We start from the raw sequence: 24500 nt of genomic DNA on the forward strand, positions 1-24500 counted from the left end.
GTTCCCAGAGGTGCCGCAAGGGGAAAAAGACATCAGCAAAGAAAAGCTGGCCCAAGGGGAAGAGCGTGGCAGCAGCCAGGGCCTGTCCCAAGGGGCAGAAGGCCTGGAGCAAAGCGTGGCTTCAGAAAAAGAACCAGCAGCTCCAGGAGAAGGGGATCTGGTCCACATCTCAGCCCCACACAGCCCTGGCTGCCCCCCCAGCCCATTAGCCAGCTTGCCTCCAGCCCTGGCCCTCACCGAGCAGCTGGAGGAGGCAGTCAGGGGGTCAGCCCCAGCACAGCAAGTGGCTGAAGAGGGAGTATTGGCTGGGGAGCTGAAGCGCTTCCAATGCAAAGATGAGGAAGACTCAGAGCTGCTCCAAGGAGATGCTGCTAGCTATGATGATGTGTCCCAAGAGGAAGCCTTCAGTGAGCAAGAGCTGTCCCAAGTAGAAGGCAGTAGCAATCCTGAGCTCCTTGACTGGGAGGAATGTGGCGATCAAGAGCTGTCCCTAGGAGGAGCCAGGAGCTACAGGCCATGTTCTGATTGGCAAGAATGCTTGGAGCCATGGCTTTCCCAGGCAGCACTCGTTAGCTCCCCAGCACACTGCTACTGGGAAGAATACAGCAAGCGAGAGCTGTCGCCCAATGATGTCGGTAGCTCCCAAGAAATGTCAGACTGGGAACAATTCATTCTCCAAGAGCTTTCCCAAGACCAAGACTCCATTGGCCACGAGGTTCCCAAAGACAATGGGAAGCCACCCTCCGTGCAGTCCAGCTGGAAAGATGACAGCGACCAAGAGCTCCAGCAGGACAACAGGGAAAGTGAGACCACCCACAGGCTTGGGGTCAAGGCCCTGCTGCAGGACGAGGACGAATGGGACGAGGTGAGCGTCCTCGAGCTGCTGGAAGAACCCAGAGAGCCAGTACTGGGTGGTTTTGCAGGAGACAGTCTCCCAGTGCCTCTCCCTGACCAGGCTTGGCTGGAGCCCCAGGAATTTGAGCCGTGCCCTCAAGAGACGCTCGCTGCCTCATCTCCCCGTGTGCCAGCCCAGGCCCTCAGCCAGCAGCTGGGCCCCCGCAAGAAACGTCCCTCCCGCTTCCGCCGGGCACTGCGGGCGCTGCGCAGCCTCTTCCGCTGCCCCTGCCTGGCACCGCAGCCCCAGGATTAGTGCCCGCTGACGGCGCCAGCACCGGCCCCGCAGATGGCGGCCGGCCCGCGGCCTGGCCAGCGGCCTGAGGGAGCCACATGGGCTGCCATTCCCTCAACATGTCCCTGCAGCCTCAGCAATCCCCGGCTGCTTTGGAGCATCCCAAGCGCATCTCCCCAAGACCAAGTTTTACCCACGGCGCCGGCCCCTAAGCAGCAGCCATGGGCGCGGCACTTGGAGCAAGGTGGCACAGCGGTGGATCACAGACAATCATCCAGGTGGGAAGACACCTTGGAAGTCATCCACTCCAACTGGCACCCTGGCACCACCAGCATCAGCCCTACAGCATGTCCCCAAGTGCTCCATCCAGACAAGACCCAAACACTTCCAGCAACAGTGACTCCGACACCTCCCAAGTCAACCGCTTGCAATGCCTGACCCCTCAGGCAGGGAAAAAGTGTTTCTGCTCTTTTATCAGAAGCTCCCCTGCTGGAATCTAAGGCCATTTCCGCTGTTACAAGAAGATAGAGAAATAGTAGTAGTAATGAGGAAGAAGAAATAGAAGTAGCTGTAGGAAATAGGAAAGAGAAGAAGAAGAAGAAGAAGAAGATGAAGAAAAATAGGAAAAAAAATAAGAAGAATAAGAATAAGAATAGGAATAAGAATAGGAATAAGAATAAGAATAAGAATAAGACTAAGAATAGGAATAGGAATAAGAATAAGAATAAGAATAAGAATAAGAATAAGAAAATTAAGAAGAAGACAAAGTAGAAGAATTCGAAGAATTAGCATTAGAAGAATGAGAAGAAGAAATATTAATAGTTGGAGTAAAAATTAGTCATAATAAGTCTAGGAAGAAATAGAAGAAGAAGAAGAAAAAGAAGATGAAGAAGACAAGAAGTTTCACTTGTAGGAGTATTGAATAAATAAAATAATGATAATGATAATTGTAATAATGGTCATATCAAGTTACAATACACATGCCCACATCATCTAGAATCATGGAATGGTTTGGCCTGGCAAGGGCCTTAAGGATCATCCAGCTCTCTACCTGAATACCTCCTGCTCTCTTGCTCTCTCTCTGAGACTGCTTTCCTATTTCTTTCCATCTCTCTACCTCACATTTCTTTGCACCTGATGCAAAGTGAAGCAACAGATCCCGAGTCTGCTGCAAGAAACTCTGTCAAACCCGGCCCCGGCCGTGGCAGGTACCTGGCTGTTCCCACCTAGCCCACAAATGTCTATCCATCCACTCAACTCTAGGTTTTCGGGGCACCCTGGCCACCAAGAATGGCCTCATGGACAGCATCAACGGGATGCCACTGGGATCTACAGAGCACTGAGGTTTTCTACTTCATCTGTATCTATCACTCTTTTTCCCTTTCTCTCTCTTTCTCTCTCATTTCCTCTTCATGAAATGCCACACTATTGGCTTGGGTGTCTGATGCCATTGGCACCTTAATTTTGGCAGAGGCATGTCGGATCCTTTTAATAAAGGGACGACAACAAGGGGCTGGAAGGCCAAAATCCAAGGCCTCCTCCATGACCCCTCCAGCAGCTTTGGCTGCTGAAGGGGTGCCGGCTGTGGCCCTTTGTGACACAGGCGCCTTGTGTCAGGGCCCTCAGTGATGCGGGACATTGCGCTGCCCAGAGGCCCTTGTGACACGGCAGAGCCACGCCCTGCCACAGGGCTGTGGAAGCGCCGCAGAGCCCTGGCGTGCCCAGTCTCGTCAGAGCCGCTCTGCGAGAACAAAGCAGCTCCCGGGGTCTCGGTGCGCTCGACGACGTCTGGCACGCAGGCCGATAAGGTGAAGCCCAAGTCCCAGGCACCCAGTCCCTTGCCCAGCTGGCTGAAGCCCAGGCCCTCAGCAGGCCGTGGCTAGTGGCAGGGGGCTGCTCAGTCCTAGCCCTGGTGGAGACTGAGGAGGAGGAGGGGCCCTTTGTCAACATGAAACAGTACCAGGTGGCTCAAGAGCTTTCCCAACGGGGAGCTGTTAGTGGCCAAGAGCACGGCCTGTGGGAAAAGCTACCGTTCCCAGAGGTGCCGCAAGGGGAAAAAGACATCAGCAAAGAAAAGCTGGCCCAAGGGGAAGAGCGTGGCAGCAGCCAGGGCCTGTCCCAAGGGGCAGAAGGCCTGGAGCAAAGCGTGGCTTCAGAAAAAGAACCAGCAGCTCCAGGAGAAGGGGATCTGGTCCACATCTCAGCCCCACACAGCCCTGGCTGCCCCCCCAGCCCATTAGCCAGCTTGCCTCCAGCCCTGGCCCTCACCGAGCAGCTGGAGGAGGCAGTCAGGGGGTCAGCCCCAGCACAGCAAGTGGCTGAAGAGGGAGTATTGGCTGGGGAGCTGAAGCGCTTCCAATGCAAAGATGAGGAAGACTCAGAGCTGCTCCAAGGAGATGCTGCTAGCTATGATGATGTGTCCCAAGAGGAAGCCTTCAGTGAGCAAGAGCTGTCCCAAGTAGAAGGCAGTAGCAATCCTGAGCTCCTTGACTGGGAGGAATGTGGCGATCAAGAGCTGTCCCTAGGAGGAGCCAGGAGCTACAGGCCATGTTCTGATTGGCAAGAATGCTTGGAGCCATGGCTTTCCCAGGCAGCACTCGTTAGCTCCCCAGCACACTGCTACTGGGAAGAATACAGCAAGCGAGAGCTGTCGCCCAATGATGTCGGTAGCTCCCAAGAAATGTCAGACTGGGAACAATTCATTCTCCAAGAGCTTTCCCAAGACCAAGACTCCATTGGCCACGAGGTTCCCAAAGACAATGGGAAGCCACCCTCCGTGCAGTCCAGCTGGAAAGATGACAGCGACCAAGAGCTCCAGCAGGACAACAGGGAAAGTGAGACCACCCACAGGCTTGGGGTCAAGGCCCTGCTGCAGGACGAGGACGAATGGGACGAGGTGAGCGTCCTCGAGCTGCTGGAAGAACCCAGAGAGCCAGTACTGGGTGGTTTTGCAGGAGACAGTCTCCCAGTGCCTCTCCCTGACCAGGCTTGGCTGGAGCCCCAGGAATTTGAGCCGTGCCCTCAAGAGACGCTCGCTGCCTCATCTCCCCGTGTGCCAGCCCAGGCCCTCAGCCAGCAGCTGGGCCCCCGCAAGAAACGTCCCTCCCGCTTCCGCCGGGCACTGCGGGCGCTGCGCAGCCTCTTCCGCTGCCCCTGCCTGGCACCGCAGCCCCAGGATTAGTGCCCGCTGACGGCGCCAGCACCGGCCCCGCAGATGGCGGCCGGCCCGCGGCCTGGCCAGCGGCCTGAGGGAGCCACATGGGCTGCCATTCCCTCAACATGTCCCTGCAGCCTCAGCAATCCCCGGCTGCTTTGGAGCATCCCAAGCGCATCTCCCCAAGACCAAGTTTTACCCACGGCGCCGGCCCCTAAGCAGCAGCCATGGGCGCGGCACTTGGAGCAAGGTGGCACAGCGGTGGATCACAGACAATCATCCAGGTGGGAAGACACCTTGGAAGTCATCCACTCCAACTGGCACCCTGGCACCACCAGCATCAGCCCTACAGCATGTCCCCAAGTGCTCCATCCAGACAAGACCCAAACACTTCCAGCAACAGTGACTCCGACACCTCCCAAGTCAACCGCTTGCAATGCCTGACCCCTCAGGCAGGGAAAAAGTGTTTCTGCTCTTTTATCAGAAGCTCCCCTGCTGGAATCTAAGGCCATTTCCGCTGTTACAAGAAGATAGAGAAATAGTAGTAGTAATGAGGAAGAAGAAATAGAAGTAGCTGTAGGAAATAGGAAAGAGAAGAAGAAGATGAAGAAAAATAGGAAAAAAAATAAGAAGAATAAGAATAAGAATAAGAATAGGAATAAGAATAGGAATAAGAATAAGAATAAGAATAAGAATAAGAATAAGAATAAGAAAATTAAGAAGAAGACAAAGTAGAAGAATTCGAAGAATTAGCATTAGAAGAATGAGAAGAAGAAATATTAATAGTTGGAGTAAAAATTAGTCATAATAAGTCTAGGAAGAAATAGAAGAAGAAGAAGAAAAAGAAGATGAAGAAGACAAGAAGTTTCACTTGTAGGAGTATTGAATAAATAAAATAATGATAATGATAATTGTAATAATGGTCATATCAAGTTACAATACACATGCCCACATCATCTAGAATCATGGAATGGTTTGGCCTGGCAAGGGCCTTAAGGATCATCCAGCTCTCTACCTGAATACCTCCTGCTCTCTTGCTCTCTCTCTGAGACTGCTTTCCTATTTCTTTCCATCTCTCTACCTCACATTTCTTTGCACCTGATGCAAAGTGAAGCAACAGATCCCGAGTCTGCTGCAAGAAACTCTGTCAAACCCGGCCCCGGCCGTGGCAGGTACCTGGCTGTTCCCACCTAGCCCACAAATGTCTATCCATCCACTCAACTCTAGGTTTTCGGGGCACCCTGGCCACCAAGAATGGCCTCATGGACAGCATCAACGGGATGCCACTGGGATCTACAGAGCACTGAGGTTTTCTACTTCATCTGTATCTATCACTCTTTTTCCCTTTCTCTCTCTTTCTCTCTCATTTCCTCTTCATGAAATGCCACACTATTGGCTTGGGTGTCTGATGCCATTGGCACCTTAATTTTGGCAGAGGCATGTCGGATCCTTTTAATAAAGGGACGACAACAAGGGGCTGGAAGGCCAAAATCCAAGGCCTCCTCCATGACCCCTCCAGCAGCTTTGGCTGCTGAAGGGGTGCCGGCTGTGGCCCTTTGTGACACAGGCGCCTTGTGTCAGGGCCCTCAGTGATGCGGGACATTGCGCTGCCCAGAGGCCCTTGTGACACGGCAGAGCCACGCCCTGCCACAGGGCTGTGGAAGCGCCGCAGAGCCCTGGCGTGCCCAGTCTCGTCAGAGCCGCTCTGCGAGAACAAAGCAGCTCCCGGGGTCTCGGTGCGCTCGACGACGTCTGGCACGCAGGCCGATAAGGTGAAGCCCAAGTCCCAGGCACCCAGTCCCTTGCCCAGCTGGCTGAAGCCCAGGCCCTCAGCAGGCCGTGGCTAGTGGCAGGGGGCTGCTCAGTCCTAGCCCTGGTGGAGACTGAGGAGGAGGAGGGGCCCTTTGTCAACATGAAACAGTACCAGGTGGCTCAAGAGCTTTCCCAACGGGGAGCTGTTAGTGGCCAAGAGCACGGCCTGTGGGAAAAGCTACCGTTCCCAGAGGTGCCGCAAGGGGAAAAAGACATCAGCAAAGAAAAGCTGGCCCAAGGGGAAGAGCGTGGCAGCAGCCAGGGCCTGTCCCAAGGGGCAGAAGGCCTGGAGCAAAGCGTGGCTTCAGAAAAAGAACCAGCAGCTCCAGGAGAAGGGGATCTGGTCCACATCTCAGCCCCACACAGCCCTGGCTGCCCCCCCAGCCCATTAGCCAGCTTGCCTCCAGCCCTGGCCCTCACCGAGCAGCTGGAGGAGGCAGTCAGGGGGTCAGCCCCAGCACAGCAAGTGGCTGAAGAGGGAGTATTGGCTGGGGAGCTGAAGCGCTTCCAATGCAAAGATGAGGAAGACTCAGAGCTGCTCCAAGGAGATGCTGCTAGCTATGATGATGTGTCCCAAGAGGAAGCCTTCAGTGAGCAAGAGCTGTCCCAAGTAGAAGGCAGTAGCAATCCTGAGCTCCTTGACTGGGAGGAATGTGGCGATCAAGAGCTGTCCCTAGGAGGAGCCAGGAGCTACAGGCCATGTTCTGATTGGCAAGAATGCTTGGAGCCATGGCTTTCCCAGGCAGCACTCGTTAGCTCCCCAGCACACTGCTACTGGGAAGAATACAGCAAGCGAGAGCTGTCGCCCAATGATGTCGGTAGCTCCCAAGAAATGTCAGACTGGGAACAATTCATTCTCCAAGAGCTTTCCCAAGACCAAGACTCCATTGGCCACGAGGTTCCCAAAGACAATGGGAAGCCACCCTCCGTGCAGTCCAGCTGGAAAGATGACAGCGACCAAGAGCTCCAGCAGGACAACAGGGAAAGTGAGACCACCCACAGGCTTGGGGTCAAGGCCCTGCTGCAGGACGAGGACGAATGGGACGAGGTGAGCGTCCTCGAGCTGCTGGAAGAACCCAGAGAGCCAGTACTGGGTGGTTTTGCAGGAGACAGTCTCCCAGTGCCTCTCCCTGACCAGGCTTGGCTGGAGCCCCAGGAATTTGAGCCGTGCCCTCAAGAGACGCTCGCTGCCTCATCTCCCCGTGTGCCAGCCCAGGCCCTCAGCCAGCAGCTGGGCCCCCGCAAGAAACGTCCCTCCCGCTTCCGCCGGGCACTGCGGGCGCTGCGCAGCCTCTTCCGCTGCCCCTGCCTGGCACCGCAGCCCCAGGATTAGTGCCCGCTGACGGCGCCAGCACCGGCCCCGCAGATGGCGGCCGGCCCGCGGCCTGGCCAGCGGCCTGAGGGAGCCACATGGGCTGCCATTCCCTCAACATGTCCCTGCAGCCTCAGCAATCCCCGGCTGCTTTGGAGCATCCCAAGCGCATCTCCCCAAGACCAAGTTTTACCCACGGCGCCGGCCCCTAAGCAGCAGCCATGGGCGCGGCACTTGGAGCAAGGTGGCACAGCGGTGGATCACAGACAATCATCCAGGTGGGAAGACACCTTGGAAGTCATCCACTCCAACTGGCACCCTGGCACCACCAGCATCAGCCCTACAGCATGTCCCCAAGTGCTCCATCCAGACAAGACCCAAACACTTCCAGCAACAGTGACTCCGACACCTCCCAAGTCAACCGCTTGCAATGCCTGACCCCTCAGGCAGGGAAAAAGTGTTTCTGCTCTTTTATCAGAAGCTCCCCTGCTGGAATCTAAGGCCATTTCCGCTGTTACAAGAAGATAGAGAAATAGTAGTAGTAATGAGGAAGAAGAAATAGAAGTAGCTGTAGGAAATAGGAAAGAGAAGAAGAAGAAGAAGAAGAAGATGAAGAAAAATAGGAAAAAAAATAAGAAGAATAAGAATAAGAATAGGAATAAGAATAGGAATAAGAATAAGAATAAGAATAAGACTAAGAATAGGAATAGGAATAAGAATAAGAATAAGAATAAGAATAAGAATAAGAAAATTAAGAAGAAGACAAAGTAGAAGAATTCGAAGAATTAGCATTAGAAGAATGAGAAGAAGAAATATTAATAGTTGGAGTAAAAATTAGTCATAATAAGTCTAGGAAGAAATAGAAGAAGAAGAAGAAAAAGAAGATGAAGAAGACAAGAAGTTTCACTTGTAGGAGTATTGAATAAATAAAATAATGATAATGATAATTGTAATAATGGTCATATCAAGTTACAATACACATGCCCACATCATCTAGAATCATGGAATGGTTTGGCCTGGCAAGGGCCTTAAGGATCATCCAGCTCTCTACCTGAATACCTCCTGCTCTCTTGCTCTCTCTCTGAGACTGCTTTCCTATTTCTTTCCATCTCTCTACCTCACATTTCTTTGCACCTGATGCAAAGTGAAGCAACAGATCCCGAGTCTGCTGCAAGAAACTCTGTCAAACCCGGCCCCGGCCGTGGCAGGTACCTGGCTGTTCCCACCTAGCCCACAAATGTCTATCCATCCACTCAACTCTAGGTTTTCGGGGCACCCTGGCCACCAAGAATGGCCTCATGGACAGCATCAACGGGATGCCACTGGGATCTACAGAGCACTGAGGTTTTCTACTTCATCTGTATCTATCACTCTTTTTCCCTTTCTCTCTCTTTCTCTCTCATTTCCTCTTCATGAAATGCCACACTATTGGCTTGGGTGTCTGATGCCATTGGCACCTTAATTTTGGCAGAGGCATGTCGGATCCTTTTAATAAAGGGACGACAACAAGGGGCTGGAAGGCCAAAATCCAAGGCCTCCTCCATGACCCCTCCAGCAGCTTTGGCTGCTGAAGGGGTGCCGGCTGTGGCCCTTTGTGACACAGGCGCCTTGTGTCAGGGCCCTCAGTGATGCGGGACATTGCGCTGCCCAGAGGCCCTTGTGACACGGCAGAGCCACGCCCTGCCACAGGGCTGTGGAAGCGCCGCAGAGCCCTGGCGTGCCCAGTCTCGTCAGAGCCGCTCTGCGAGAACAAAGCAGCTCCCGGGGTCTCGGTGCGCTCGACGACGTCTGGCACGCAGGCCGATAAGGTGAAGCCCAAGTCCCAGGCACCCAGTCCCTTGCCCAGCTGGCTGAAGCCCAGGCCCTCAGCAGGCCGTGGCTAGTGGCAGGGGGCTGCTCAGTCCTAGCCCTGGTGGAGACTGAGGAGGAGGAGGGGCCCTTTGTCAACATGAAACAGTACCAGGTGGCTCAAGAGCTTTCCCAACGGGGAGCTGTTAGTGGCCAAGAGCACGGCCTGTGGGAAAAGCTACCGTTCCCAGAGGTGCCGCAAGGGGAAAAAGACATCAGCAAAGAAAAGCTGGCCCAAGGGGAAGAGCGTGGCAGCAGCCAGGGCCTGTCCCAAGGGGCAGAAGGCCTGGAGCAAAGCGTGGCTTCAGAAAAAGAACCAGCAGCTCCAGGAGAAGGGGATCTGGTCCACATCTCAGCCCCACACAGCCCTGGCTGCCCCCCCAGCCCATTAGCCAGCTTGCCTCCAGCCCTGGCCCTCACCGAGCAGCTGGAGGAGGCAGTCAGGGGGTCAGCCCCAGCACAGCAAGTGGCTGAAGAGGGAGTATTGGCTGGGGAGCTGAAGCGCTTCCAATGCAAAGATGAGGAAGACTCAGAGCTGCTCCAAGGAGATGCTGCTAGCTATGATGATGTGTCCCAAGAGGAAGCCTTCAGTGAGCAAGAGCTGTCCCAAGTAGAAGGCAGTAGCAATCCTGAGCTCCTTGACTGGGAGGAATGTGGCGATCAAGAGCTGTCCCTAGGAGGAGCCAGGAGCTACAGGCCATGTTCTGATTGGCAAGAATGCTTGGAGCCATGGCTTTCCCAGGCAGCACTCGTTAGCTCCCCAGCACACTGCTACTGGGAAGAATACAGCAAGCGAGAGCTGTCGCCCAATGATGTCGGTAGCTCCCAAGAAATGTCAGACTGGGAACAATTCATTCTCCAAGAGCTTTCCCAAGACCAAGACTCCATTGGCCACGAGGTTCCCAAAGACAATGGGAAGCCACCCTCCGTGCAGTCCAGCTGGAAAGATGACAGCGACCAAGAGCTCCAGCAGGACAACAGGGAAAGTGAGACCACCCACAGGCTTGGGGTCAAGGCCCTGCTGCAGGACGAGGACGAATGGGACGAGGTGAGCGTCCTCGAGCTGCTGGAAGAACCCAGAGAGCCAGTACTGGGTGGTTTTGCAGGAGACAGTCTCCCAGTGCCTCTCCCTGACCAGGCTTGGCTGGAGCCCCAGGAATTTGAGCCGTGCCCTCAAGAGACGCTCGCTGCCTCATCTCCCCGTGTGCCAGCCCAGGCCCTCAGCCAGCAGCTGGGCCCCCGCAAGAAACGTCCCTCCCGCTTCCGCCGGGCACTGCGGGCGCTGCGCAGCCTCTTCCGCTGCCCCTGCCTGGCACCGCAGCCCCAGGATTAGTGCCCGCTGACGGCGCCAGCACCGGCCCCGCAGATGGCGGCCGGCCCGCGGCCTGGCCAGCGGCCTGAGGGAGCCACATGGGCTGCCATTCCCTCAACATGTCCCTGCAGCCTCAGCAATCCCCGGCTGCTTTGGAGCATCCCAAGCGCATCTCCCCAAGACCAAGTTTTACCCACGGCGCCGGCCCCTAAGCAGCAGCCATGGGCGCGGCACTTGGAGCAAGGTGGCACAGCGGTGGATCACAGACAATCATCCAGGTGGGAAGACACCTTGGAAGTCATCCACTCCAACTGGCACCCTGGCACCACCAGCATCAGCCCTACAGCATGTCCCCAAGTGCTCCATCCAGACAAGACCCAAACACTTCCAGCAACAGTGACTCCGACACCTCCCAAGTCAACCGCTTGCAATGCCTGACCCCTCAGGCAGGGAAAAAGTGTTTCTGCTCTTTTATCAGAAGCTCCCCTGCTGGAATCTAAGGCCATTTCCGCTGTTACAAGAAGATAGAGAAATAGTAGTAGTAATGAGGAAGAAGAAATAGAAGTAGCTGTAGGAAATAGGAAAGAGAAGAAGAAGAAGAAGAAGAAGATGAAGAAAAATAGGAAAAAAAATAAGAAGAATAAGAATAAGAATAGGAATAAGAATAGGAATAAGAATAAGAATAAGACTAAGAATAGGAATAGGAATAAGAATAAGAATAAGAATAAGAATAAGAATAAGAAAATTAAGAAGAAGACAAAGTAGAAGAATTCGAAGAATTAGCATTAGAAGAATGAGAAGAAGAAATATTAATAGTTGGAGTAAAAATTAGTCATAATAAGTCTAGGAAGAAATAGAAGAAGAAGAAGAAAAAGAAGATGAAGAAGACAAGAAGTTTCACTTGTAGGAGTATTGAATAAATAAAATAATGATAATGATAATTGTAATAATGGTCATATCAAGTTACAATACACATGCCCACATCATCTAGAATCATGGAATGGTTTGGCCTGGCAAGGGCCTTAAGGATCATCCAGCTCTCTACCTGAATACCTCCTGCTCTCTTGCTCTCTCTCTGAGACTGCTTTCCTATTTCTTTCCATCTCTCTACCTCACATTTCTTTGCACCTGATGCAAAGTGAAGCAACAGATCCCGAGTCTGCTGCAAGAAACTCTGTCAAACCCGGCCCCGGCCGTGGCAGGTACCTGGCTGTTCCCACCTAGCCCACAAATGTCTATCCATCCACTCAACTCTAGGTTTTCGGGGCACCCTGGCCACCAAGAATGGCCTCATGGACAGCATCAACGGGATGCCACTGGGATCTACAGAGCACTGAGGTTTTCTACTTCATCTGTATCTATCACTCTTTTTCCCTTTCTCTCTCTTTCTCTCTCATTTCCTCTTCATGAAATGCCACACTATTGGCTTGGGTGTCTGATGCCATTGGCACCTTAATTTTGGCAGAGGCATGTCGGATCCTTTTAATAAAGGGACGACAACAAGGGGCTGGAAGGCCAAAATCCAAGGCCTCCTCCATGACCCCTCCAGCAGCTTTGGCTGCTGAAGGGGTGCCGGCTGTGGCCCTTTGTGACACAGGCGCCTTGTGTCAGGGCCCTCAGTGATGCGGGACATTGCGCTGCCCAGAGGCCCTTGTGACACGGCAGAGCCACGCCCTGCCACAGGGCTGTGGAAGCGCCGCAGAGCCCTGGCGTGCCCAGTCTCGTCAGAGCCGCTCTGCGAGAACAAAGCAGCTCCCGGGGTCTTGGTGCGCTCGACGACGTCTGGCACGCAGGCCGATAAGGTGAAGCCCAAGTCCCAGGCACCCAGTCCCTTGCCCAGCTGGCTGAAGCCCAGGCCCTCAGCAGGCCGTGGCTAGTGGCAGGGGGCTGCTCAGTCCTAGCCCTGGTGGAGACTGAGGAGGAGGAGGGGCCCTTTGTCAACATGAAACAGTACCAGGTGGCTCAAGAGCTTTCCCAACGGGGAGCTGTTAGTGGCCAAGAGCACGGCCTGTGGGAAAAGCTACCGTTCCCAGAGGTGCCGCAAGGGGAAAAAGACATCAGCAAAGAAAAGCTGGCCCAAGGGGAAGAGCGTGGCAGCAGCCAGGGCCTGTCCCAAGGGGCAGAAGGCCTGGAGCAAAGCGTGGCTTCAGAAAAAGAACCAGCAGCTCCAGGAGAAGGGGATCTGGTCCACATCTCAGCCCCACACAGCCCTGGCTGCCCCCCCAGCCCATTAGCCAGCTTGCCTCCAGCCCTGGCCCTCACCGAGCAGCTGGAGGAGGCAGTCAGGGGGTCAGCCCCAGCACAGCAAGTGGCTGAAGAGGGAGTATTGGCTGGGGAGCTGAAGCGCTTCCAATGCAAAGATGAGGAAGACTCAGAGCTGCTCCAAGGAGATGCTGCTAGCTATGATGATGTGTCCCAAGAGGAAGCCTTCAGTGAGCAAGAGCTGTCCCAAGTAGAAGGCAGTAGCAATCCTGAGCTCCTTGACTGGGAGGAATGTGGCGATCAAGAGCTGTCCCTAGGAGGAGCCAGGAGCTACAGGCCATGTTCTGATTGGCAAGAATGCTTGGAGCCATGGCTTTCCCAGGCAGCACTCGTTAGCTCCCCAGCACACTGCTACTGGGAAGAATACAGCAAGCGAGAGCTGTCGCCCAATGATGTCGGTAGCTCCCAAGAAATGTCAGACTGGGAACAATTCATTCTCCAAGAGCTTTCCCAAGACCAAGACTCCATTGGCCACGAGGTTCCCAAAGACAATGGGAAGCCACCCTCCGTGCAGTCCAGCTGGAAAGATGACAGCGACCAAGAGCTCCAGCAGGACAACAGGGAAAGTGAGACCACCCACAGGCTTGGGGTCAAGGCCCTGCTGCAGGACGAGGACGAATGGGACGAGGTGAGCGTCCTCGAGCTGCTGGAAGAACCCAGAGAGCCAGTACTGGGTGGTTTTGCAGGAGACAGTCTCCCAGTGCCTCTCCCTGACCAGGCTTGGCTGGAGCCCCAGGAATTTGAGCCGTGCCCTCAAGAGACGCTCGCTGCCTCATCTCCCCGTGTGCCAGCCCAGGCCCTCAGCCAGCAGCTGGGCCCCCGCAAGAAACGTCCCTCCCGCTTCCGCCGGGCACTGCGGGCGCTGCGCAGCCTCTTCCGCTGCCCCTGCCTGGCACCGCAGCCCCAGGATTAGTGCCCGCTGACGGCGCCAGCACCGGCCCCGCAGATGGCGGCCGGCCCGCGGCCTGGCCAGCGGCCTGAGGGAGCCACATGGGCTGCCATTCCCTCAACATGTCCCTGCAGCCTCAGCAATCCCCGGCTGCTTTGGAGCATCCCAAGCGCATCTCCCCAAGACCAAGTTTTACCCACGGCGCCGGCCCCTAAGCAGCAGCCATGGGCGCGGCACTTGGAGCAAGGTGGCACAGCGGTGGATCACAGACAATCATCCAGGTGGGAAGACACCTTGGAAGTCATCCACTCCAACTGGCACCCTGGCACCACCAGCATCAGCCCTACAGCATGTCCCCAAGTGCTCCATCCAGACAAGACCCAAACACTTCCAGCAACAGTGACTCCGACACCTCCCAAGTCAACCGCTTGCAATGCCTGACCCCTCAGGCAGGGAAAAAGTGTTTCTGCTCTTTTATCAGAAGCTCCCCTGCTGGAATCTAAGGCCATTTCCGCTGTTACAAGAAGATAGAGAAATAGTAGTAGTAATGAGGAAGAAGAAATAGAAGTAGCTGTAGGAAATAGGAAAGAGAAGAAGAAGAAGAAGAAGAAGAAGATGAAGAAAAATAGGAAAAAAAATAAGAAGAATAAGAATAAGAATAAGAATAGGAATAAGAATAGGAATAAGAATAAGAATAAGAATAAGAATAAGAAAATTAAGAAGAAGACAAAGTAGAAGAATTCGAAGAATTAGCATTAGAAGAATGAGAAGAAGAAATATTAATAGTTGGAGTAAAAATTAGTCATAATAAGTCTAGGAAGAAATAGAAGAAGAAGAAGAAAAAGAAGATGAAGAAGACAAGAAGTTTCACTTGTAGGAGTATTGAATAAATAAAATAATGATAATGATAATTGTAATAATGGTCATATCAAGTTACAGTACACATGCCCACATCATCTAGAATCATGGAATGGTTTGGCCTGGCAAGGGCCTTAAGGATCATCCAGCTCTCTACCTGAATACCTCCTGCTCTCTTGCTCTCTCTCTGAGACCGCTGTCCTATTTCTTTCCATCTCTCTACCTCACATTTCTTTGCACCTGATGCAAAGTGAAGCAACAGATCCCGAGTCTGCTGCAAGAAACTCTGTCAAACCCGGCCCCGGCCGTGGCAGGTACCTGGCTGTTCCCACCTAGCCCACAAATGTCTATCCATCCACTCAACTCTAGGTTTTCGGGGCACCCTGGCCACCAAGAATGGCCTCATGGACAGCATCAACGGGATGCCACTGGGATCTACAGAGCACTGAGGTTTTCTACTTCATCTGTATCTATCACTCTTTTTCCCTTTCTCTCTCTCTTTCTCTCTCATTTCCTCTTCATGAAATGCCACACTATTGGCTTGGGTGTCTGATGCCATTGGCACCTTAATTTTGGCAGAGGCATGTCGGATCCTTTTAATAAAGGGACGACAACAAGGGGCTGGAAGGCCAAAATCCAAGGCCTCCTCCATGACCCCTCCAGCAGCTTTGGCTGCTGAAGGGGTGCCGGCTGTGGCCCTTTGTGACACAGGCGCCTTGTGTCAGGGCCCTCAGTGATGCGGGACATTGCGCTGCCCAGAGGCCCTTGTGACACGGCAGAGCCACGCCCTGCCACAGGGCTGTGGAAGCGCCGCAGAGCCCTGGCGTGCCCAGTCTCGTCAGAGCCGCTCTGCGAGAACAAAGCAGCTCCCGGGGTCTCGGTGCGCTCGACGACGTCTGGCACGCAGGCCGATAAGGTGAAGCCCAAGTCCCAGGCACCCAGTCCCTTGCCCAGCTGGCTGAAGCCCAGGCCCTCAGCAGGCCGTGGCTAGTGGCAGGGGGCTGCTCAGTCCTAGCCCTGGTGGAGACTGAGGAGGAGGAGGGGCCCTTTGTCAACATGAAACAGTACCAGGTGGCTCAAGAGCTTTCCCAACGGGGAGCTGTTAGTGGCCAAGAGCACGGCCTGTGGGAAAAGCTACCGTTCCCAGAGGTGCCGCAAGGGGAAAAAGACATCAGCAAAGAAAAGCTGGCCCAAGGGGAAGAGCGTGGCAGCAGCCAGGGCCTGTCCCAAGGGGCAGAAGGCCTGGAGCAAAGCGTGGCTTCAGAAAAAGAACCAGCAGCTCCAGGAGAAGGGGATCTGGTCCACATCTCAGCCCCACACAGCCCTGGCTGCCCCCCCAGCCCATTAGCCAGCTTGCCTCCAGCCCTGGCCCTCACCGAGCAGCTGGAGGAGGCAGTCAGGGGGTCAGCCCCAGCACAGCAAGTGGCTGAAGAGGGAGTATTGGCTGGGGAGCTGAAGCGCTTCCAATGCAAAGATGAGGAAGACTCAGAGCTGCTCCAAGGAGATGCTGCTAGCTATGATGATGTGTCCCAAGAGGAAGCCTTCAGTGAGCAAGAGCTGTCCCAAGTAGAAGGCAGTAGCAATCCTGAGCTCCTTGACTGGGAGGAATGTGGCGATCAAGAGCTGTCCCTAGGAGGAGCCAGGAGCTACAGGCCATGTTCTGATTGGCAAGAATGCTTGGAGCCATGGCTTTCCCAGGCAGCACTCGTTAGCTCCCCAGCACACTGCTACTGGGAAGAATACAGCAAGCGAGAGCTGTCGCCCAATGATGTCGGTAGCTCCCAAGAAATGTCAGACTGGGAACAATTCATTCTCCAAGAGCTTTCCCAAGACCAAGACTCCATTGGCCACGAGGTTCCCAAAGACAATGGGAAGCCACCCTCCGTGCAGTCCAGCTGGAAAGATGACAGCGACCAAGAGCTCCAGCAGGACAACAGGGAAAGTGAGACCACCCACAGGCTTGGGGTCAAGGCCCTGCTGCAGGACGAGGACGAATGGGACGAGGTGAGCGTCCTCGAGCTGCTGGAAGAACCCAGAGAGCCAGTACTGGGTGGTTTTGCAGGAGACAGTCTCCCAGTGCCTCTCCCTGACCAGGCTTGGCTGGAGCCCCAGGAATTTGAGCCGTGCCCTCAAGAGACGCTCGCTGCCTCATCTCCCCGTGTGCCAGCCCAGGCCCTCAGCCAGCAGCTGGGCCCCCGCAAGAAACGTCCCTCCCGCTTCCGCCGGGCACTGCGGGCGCTGCGCAGCCTCTTCCGCTGCCCCTGCCTGGCACCGCAGCCCCAGGATTAGTGCCCGCTGACGGCGCCAGCACCGGCCCCGCAGATGGCGGCCGGCCCGCGGCCTGGCCAGCGGCCTGAGGGAGCCACATGGGCTGCCATTCCCTCAACATGTCCCTGCAGCCTCAGCAATCCCCGGCTGCTTTGGAGCATCCCAAGCGCATCTCCCCAAGACCAAGTTTTACCCACGGCGCCGGCCCCTAAGCAGCAGCCATGGGCGCGGCACTTGGAGCAAGGTGGCACAGCGGTGGATCACAGACAATCATCCAGGTGGGAAGACACCTTGGAAGTCATCCACTCCAACTGGCACCCTGGCACCACCAGCATCAGCCCTACAGCATGTCCCCAAGTGCTCCATCCAGACAAGACCCAAACACTTCCAGCAACAGTGACTCCGACACCTCCCAAGTCAACCGCTTGCAATGCCTGACCCCTCAGGCAGGGAAAAAGTGTTTCTGCTCTTTTATCAGAAGCTCCCCTGCTGGAATCTAAGGCCATTTCCGCTGTTACAAGAAGATAGAGAAATAGTAGTAGTAATGAGGAAGAAGAAATAGAAGTAGCTGTAGGAAATAGGAAAGAGAAGAAGAAGAAGAAGAAGAAGAAGATGAAGAAAAATAGGAAAAAAAATAAGAAGAATAAGAATAAGAATAAGAATAGGAATAAGAATAGGAATAAGAATAAGAATAAGAATAAGAATAAGAAAATTAAGAAGAAGACAAAGTAGAAGAATTCGAAGAATTAGCATTAGAAGAATGAGAAGAAGAAATATTAATAGTTGGAGTAAAAATTAGTCATAATAAGTCTAGGAAGAAATAGAAGAAGAAGAAGAAAAAGAAGATGAAGAAGACAAGAAGTTTCACTTGTAGGAGTATTGAATAAATAAAATAATGATAATGATAATTGTAATAATGGTCATATCAAGTTACAATACACATGCCCACATCATCTAGAATCATGGAATGGTTTGGCCTGGCAAGGGCCTTAAGGATCATCCAGCTCTCTACCTGAATACCTCCTGCTCTCTTGCTCTCTCTCTGAGACTGCTTTCCTATTTCTTTCCATCTCTCTACCTCACATTTCTTTGCACCTGATGCAAAGTGAAGCAACAGATCCCGAGTCTGCTGCAAGAAACTCTGTCAAACCCGGCCCCGGCCGTGGCAGGTACCTGGCTGTTCCCACCTAGCCCACAAATGTCTATCCATCCACTCAACTCTAGGTTTTCGGGGCACCCTGGCCACCAAGAATGGCCTCATGGACAGCATCAACGGGATGCCACTGGGATCTACAGAGCACTGAGGTTTTCTACTTCATCTGTATCTATCACTCTTTTTCCCTTTCTCTCTCTTTCTCTCTCATTTCCTCTTCATGAAATGCCACACTATTGGCTTGGGTGTCTGATGCCATTGGCACCTTAATTTTGGCAGAGGCATGTCGGATCCTTTTAATAAAGGGACGACAACAAGGGGCTGGAAGGCCAAAATCCAAGGCCTCCTCCATGACCCCTCCAGCAGCTTTGGCTGCTGAAGGGGTGCCGGCTGTGGCCCTTTGTGACACAGGCGCCTTGTGTCAGGGCCCTCAGTGATGCGGGACATTGCGCTGCCCAGAGGCCCTTGTGACACGGCAGAGCCACGCCCTGCCACAGGGCTGTGGAAGCGCCGCAGAGCCCTGGCGTGCCCAGTCTCGTCAGAGCCGCTCTGCGAGAACAAAGCAGCTCCCGGGGTCTCGGTGCGCTCGACGACGTCTGGCACGCAGGCCGATAAGGTGAAGCCCAAGTCCCAGGCACCCAGTCCCTTGCCCAGCTGGCTGAAGCCCAGGCCCTCAGCAGGCCGTGGCTAGTGGCAGGGGGCTGCTCAGTCCTAGCCCTGGTGGAGACTGAGGAGGAGGAGGGGCCCTTTGTCAACATGAAACAGTACCAGGTGGCTCAAGAGCTTTCCCAACGGGGAGCTGTTAGTGGCCAAGAGCACGGCCTGTGGGAAAAGCTACCGTTCCCAGAGGTGCCGCAAGGGGAAAAAGACATCAGCAAAGAAAAGCTGGCCCAAGGGGAAGAGCGTGGCAGCAGCCAGGGCCTGTCCCAAGGGGCAGAAGGCCTGGAGCAAAGCGTGGCTTCAGAAAAAGAACCAGCAGCTCCAGGAGAAGGGGATCTGGTCCACATCTCAGCCCCACACAGCCCTGGCTGCCCCCCCAGCCCATTAGCCAGCTTGCCTCCAGCCCTGGCCCTCACCGAGCAGCTGGAGGAGGCAGTCAGGGGGTCAGCCCCAGCACAGCAAGTGGCTGAAGAGGGAGTATTGGCTGGGGAGCTGAAGCGCTTCCAATGCAAAGATGAGGAAGACTCAGAGCTGCTCCAAGGAGATGCTGCTAGCTATGATGATGTGTCCCAAGAGGAAGCCTTCAGTGAGCAAGAGCTGTCCCAAGTAGAAGGCAGTAGCAATCCTGAGCTCCTTGACTGGGAGGAATGTGGCGATCAAGAGCTGTCCCTAGGAGGAGCCAGGAGCTACAGGCCATGTTCTGATTGGCAAGAATGCTTGGAGCCATGGCTTTCCCAGGCAGCACTCGTTAGCTCCCCAGCACACTGCTACTGGGAAGAATACAGCAAGCGAGAGCTGTCGCCCAATGATGTCGGTAGCTCCCAAGAAATGTCAGACTGGGAACAATTCATTCTCCAAGAGCTTTCCCAAGACCAAGACTCCATTGGCCACGAGGTTCCCAAAGACAATGGGAAGCCACCCTCCGTGCAGTCCAGCTGGAAAGATGACAGCGACCAAGAGCTCCAGCAGGACAACAGGGAAAGTGAGACCACCCACAGGCTTGGGGTCAAGGCCCTGCTGCAGGACGAGGACGAATGGGACGAGGTGAGCGTCCTCGAGCTGCTGGAAGAACCCAGAGAGCCAGTACTGGGTGGTTTTGCAGGAGACAGTCTCCCAGTGCCTCTCCCTGACCAGGCTTGGCTGGAGCCCCAGGAATTTGAGCCGTGCCCTCAAGAGACGCTCGCTGCCTCATCTCCCCGTGTGCCAGCCCAGGCCCTCAGCCAGCAGCTGGGCCCCCGCAAGAAACGTCCCTCCCGCTTCCGCCGGGCACTGCGGGCGCTGCGCAGCCTCTTCCGCTGCCCCTGCCTGGCACCGCAGCCCCAGGATTAGTGCCCGCTGACGGCGGCAGCACCGGCCCCGCAGATGGCGGCCGGCCCGCGGCCTGGCCAGCGGCCTGAGGGAGCCACATGGGCTGCCATTCCCTCAACATGTCCCTGCAGCCTCAGCAATCCCCGGCTGCTTTGGAGCATCCCAAGCGCATCTCCCCAAGACCAAGTTTTACCCACGGCGCCGGCCCCTAAGCAGCAGCCATGGGCGCGGCACTTGGAGCAAGGTGGCACAGCGGTGGATCACAGACAATCATCCAGGTGGGAAGACACCTTGGAAGTCATCCACTCCAACTGGCACCCTGGCACCACCAGCATCAGCCCTACAGCATGTCCCCAAGTGCTCCATCCAGACAAGACCCAAACACTTCCAGCAACAGTGACTCCGACACCTCCCAAGTCAACCGCTTGCAATGCCTGACCCCTCAGGCAGGGAAAAAGTGTTTCTGCTCTTTTATCAGAAGCTCCCCTGCTGGAATCTAAGGCCATTTCCGCTGTTACAAGAAGATAGAGAAATAGTAGTAGTAATGAGGAAGAAGAAATAGAAGTAGCTGTAGGAAATAGGAAAGAGAAGAAGAAGAAGAAGAAGAAGATGAAGAAAAATAGGAAAAAAAATAAGAAGAATAAGAATAAGAATAGGAATAAGAATAGGAATAAGAATAAGAATAAGACTAAGAATAGGAATAGGAATAAGAATAAGAATAAGAATAAGAATAAGAATAAGAATAAGAATAAGAAAATTAAGAAGAAGACAAAGTAGAAGAATTCGAAGAATTAGCATTAGAAGAATGAGAAGAAGAAATATTAATAGTTGGAGTAAAAATTAGTCATAATAAGTCTAGGAAGAAATAGAAGAAGAAGAAGAAAAAGAAGATGAAGAAGACAAGAAGTTTCACTTGTAGGAGTATTGAATAAATAAAATAATGATAATGATAATTGTAATAATGGTCATATCAAGTTACAATACACATGCCCACATCATCTAGAATCATGGAATGGTTTGGCCTGGCAAGGGCCTTAAGGATCATCCAGCTCTCTACCTGAATACCTCCTGCTCTCTTGCTCTCTCTCTGAGACTGCTTTCCTATTTCTTTCCATCTCTCTACCTCACATTTCTTTGCACCTGATGCAAAGTGAAGCAACAGATCCCGAGTCTGCTGCAAGAAACTCTGTCAAACCCGGCCCCGGCCGTGGCAGGTACCTGGCTGTTCCCACCTAGCCCACAAATGTCTATCCATCCACTCAACTCTAGGTTTTCGGGGCACCCTGGCCACCAAGAATGGCCTCATGGACAGCATCAACGGGATGCCACTGGGATCTACAGAGCACTGAGGTTTTCTACTTCATCTGTATCTATCACTCTTTTTCCCTTTCTCTCTCTTTCTCTCTCATTTCCTCTTCATGAAATGCCACACTATTGGCTTGGGTGTCTGATGCCATTGGCACCTTAATTTTGGCAGAGGCATGTCGGATCCTTTTAATAAAGGGACGACAACAAGGGGCTGGAAGGCCAAAATCCAAGGCCTCCTCCATGACCCCTCCAGCAGCTTTGGCTGCTGAAGGGGTGCCGGCTGTGGCCCTTTGTGACACAGGCGCCTTGTGTCAGGGCCCTCAGTGATGCGGGACATTGCGCTGCCCAGAGGCCCTTGTGACACGGCAGAGCCACGCCCTGCCACAGGGCTGTGGAAGCGCCGCAGAGCCCTGGGGTGCCCAGTCTCGTCAGAGCCGCTCTGCGAGAACAAAGCAGCTCCCGGGATCTCGGTGCGCTCGACGACGTCTGGCACGCAGGCCGATAAGGTGAAGCCCAAGTCCCAGGCACCCAGTCCCTTGCCCAGCTGGCTGAAGCCCAGGCCCTCAGCAGGCCGTGGCTAGTGGCAGGGGGCTGCTCAGTCCTAGCCCTGGTGGAGACTGAGGAGGAGGAGGGGCCCTTTGTCAACATGAAACAGTACCAGGTGGCTCAAGAGCTTTCCCAACGGGGAGCTGTTAGTGGCCAAGAGCACGGCCTGTGGGAAAAGCTACCGTTCCCAGAGGTGCCGCAAGGGGAAAAAGACATCAGCAAAGAAAAGCTGGCCCAAGGGGAAGAGCGTGGCAGCAGCCAGGGCCTGTCCCAAGGGGCAGAAGGCCTGGAGCAAAGCGTGGCTTCAGAAAAAGAACCAGCAGCTCCAGGAGAAGGGGATCTGGTCCACATCTCAGCCCCACACAGCCCTGGCTGCCCCCCCAGCCCATTAGCCAGCTTGCCTCCAGCCCTGGCCCTCACCGAGCAGCTGGAGGAGGCAGTCAGGGGGTCAGCCCCAGCACAGCAAGTGGCTGAAGAGGGAGTATTGGCTGGGGAGCTGAAGCGCTTCCAATGCAAAGATGAGGAAGACTCAGAGCTGCTCCAAGGAGATGCTGCTAGCTATGATGATGTGTCCCAAGAGGAAGCCTTCAGTGAGCAAGAGCTGTCCCAAGTAGAAGGCAGTAGCAATCCTGAGCTCCTTGACTGGGAGGAATGTGGCGATCAAGAGCTGTCCCTAGGAGGAGCCAGGAGCTACAGGCCATGTTCTGATTGGCAAGAATGCTTGGAGCCATGGCTTTCCCAGGCAGCACTCGTTAGCTCCCCAGCACACTGCTACTGGGAAGAATACAGCAAGCGAGAGCTGTCGCCCAATGATGTCGGTAGCTCCCAAGAAATGTCAGACTGGGAACAATTCATTCTCCAAGAGCTTTCCCAAGACCAAGACTCCATTGGCCATGAGGTTCCCAAAGACAATGGGAAGCCACCCTCCGTGCAGTCCAGCTGGAAAGATGACAGCGACCAAGAGCTCCAGCAGGACAACAGGGAAAGTGAGACCACCCACAGGCTTGGGGTCAAGGCCCTGCTGCAGTACGAGGACGAATGGGACGAGGTGAGCGTCCTCGAGCTGCTGGAAGAACCCAGAGAGCCAGTACTGGGTGGTTTTGCAGGAGACAGTCTCCCAGTGCCTCTCCCTGACCAGGCTTGGCTGGAGCCCCAGGAATTTGAGCCGTGCCCTCAAGAGACGCTCGCTGCCTCATCTCCCCGTGTACCAGCCCAGGCCCTCAGCCAGCAGCTGGGCCCCCGCAAGAAACGTCCCTCCCGCTTCCGCCGGGCACTGCGGGCGCTGCACAGCCTCTTCCGCTGCCCCTGCCTGGCACCGCAGCCCCAGGATTAGTGCCCGCTGACGGCGCCAGCACCGGCCCCGCAGATGGCGGCCGGCCCGCGGCCTGGCCAGCGGCCTGAGGGAGCCACATGGGCTGCCATTCCCTCAACATGTCCCTGCAGCCTCAGCAATCCCCGGCTGCTTTGGAGCATCCCAAGCGCATCTCCCCAAGACCAAGTTTTACCCACGGCGCCGGCCCCTAAGCAGCAGCCATGGGCGCGGCACTTGGAGCAAGGTGGCACAGCGGTGGATCACAGACAATCATCCAGGTGGGAAGACACCTTGGAAGTCATCCACTCCAACTGGCACCCTGGCACCACCAGCATCAGCCCTACAGCATGTCCCCAAGTGCTCCATCCAGACAAGACCCAAACACTTCCAGCAACAGTGACTCCGACACCTCCCAAGTCAACCGCTTGCAATGCCTGACCCCTCAGGCAGGGAAAAAGTGTTTCTGCTCTTTTATCAGAAGCTCCCCTGCTGGAATCTAAGGCCATTTCCGCTGTTACAAGAAGATAGAGAAATAGTAGTAGTAATGAGGAAGAAGAAATAGAAGTAGCTGTAGGAAATAGGAAAGAGAAGAAGAAGAAGAAGAAGAAGATGAAGAAAAATAGGAAAAAAAATAAGAAGAATAAGAATAGGAATAAGAATAGGAATAAGAATAAGAATAAGGCTAAGAATAGGAATAAGAATAAGAATAAGAATAAGAATAAGAATAAGAATATTAAGAAGAAGACAAAGTAGAAGAATTCGAAGAATTAGCATTAGAAGAATGAGAAGAAGAAATATTAATAGTTGGAGTAAAAATTAGTCATAATAAGTCTAGGAAGAAATAGAAGAAGAAGAAGAAAAAGAAGATGAAGAAGACAAGAAGTTTCACTTGTAGGAGTATTGAATAAATAAAATAATGATAATGATAATTGTAATAATGGTCATATCAAGTTACAATACACATGCCCACATCATCTAGAATCATGGAATGGTTTGGCCTGGCAAGGGCCTTAAGGATCATCCAGCTCTCTACCTGAATACCTCCTGCTCTCTTGCTCTCTCTCTGAGACTGCTTTCCTATTTCTTTCCATCTCTCTACCTCACATTTCTTTGCACCTGATGCAAAGTGAAGCAACAGATCCCGAGTCTGCTGCAAGAAACTCTGTCAAACCCGGCCCCGGCCGTGGCAGGTACCTGGCTGTTCCCACCTAGCCCACAAATGTCTATCCATCCACTCAACTCTAGGTTTTCGGGGCACCCTGGCCACCAAGAATGGCCTCATGGACAGCATCAACGGGATGCCACTGGGATCTACAGAGCACTGAGGTTTTCTACTTCATCTGTATCTATCACTCTTTTTCCCTTTCTC

The 24500-nt window shown here is 53.9% G+C and overlaps 1 long non-coding RNA gene across 1 annotated transcript in view; it reads right to left on the minus strand.

Annotated features, from left to right (window-relative positions):
- Nucleotides 1–24500, minus strand: part of LOC143695754 (uncharacterized) — a 336106-nt gene that overhangs the window by 225393 nt on the left and 86213 nt on the right. The gene's annotated exons all lie outside the window — the stretch shown is intronic.

Source organism: Agelaius phoeniceus, chromosome 1 (genome assembly GCF_051311805.1).
Source record: "Agelaius phoeniceus isolate bAgePho1 chromosome 1, bAgePho1.hap1, whole genome shotgun sequence".
Lineage (NCBI taxonomy): Eukaryota > Metazoa > Chordata > Aves > Passeriformes > Icteridae > Agelaius > Agelaius phoeniceus.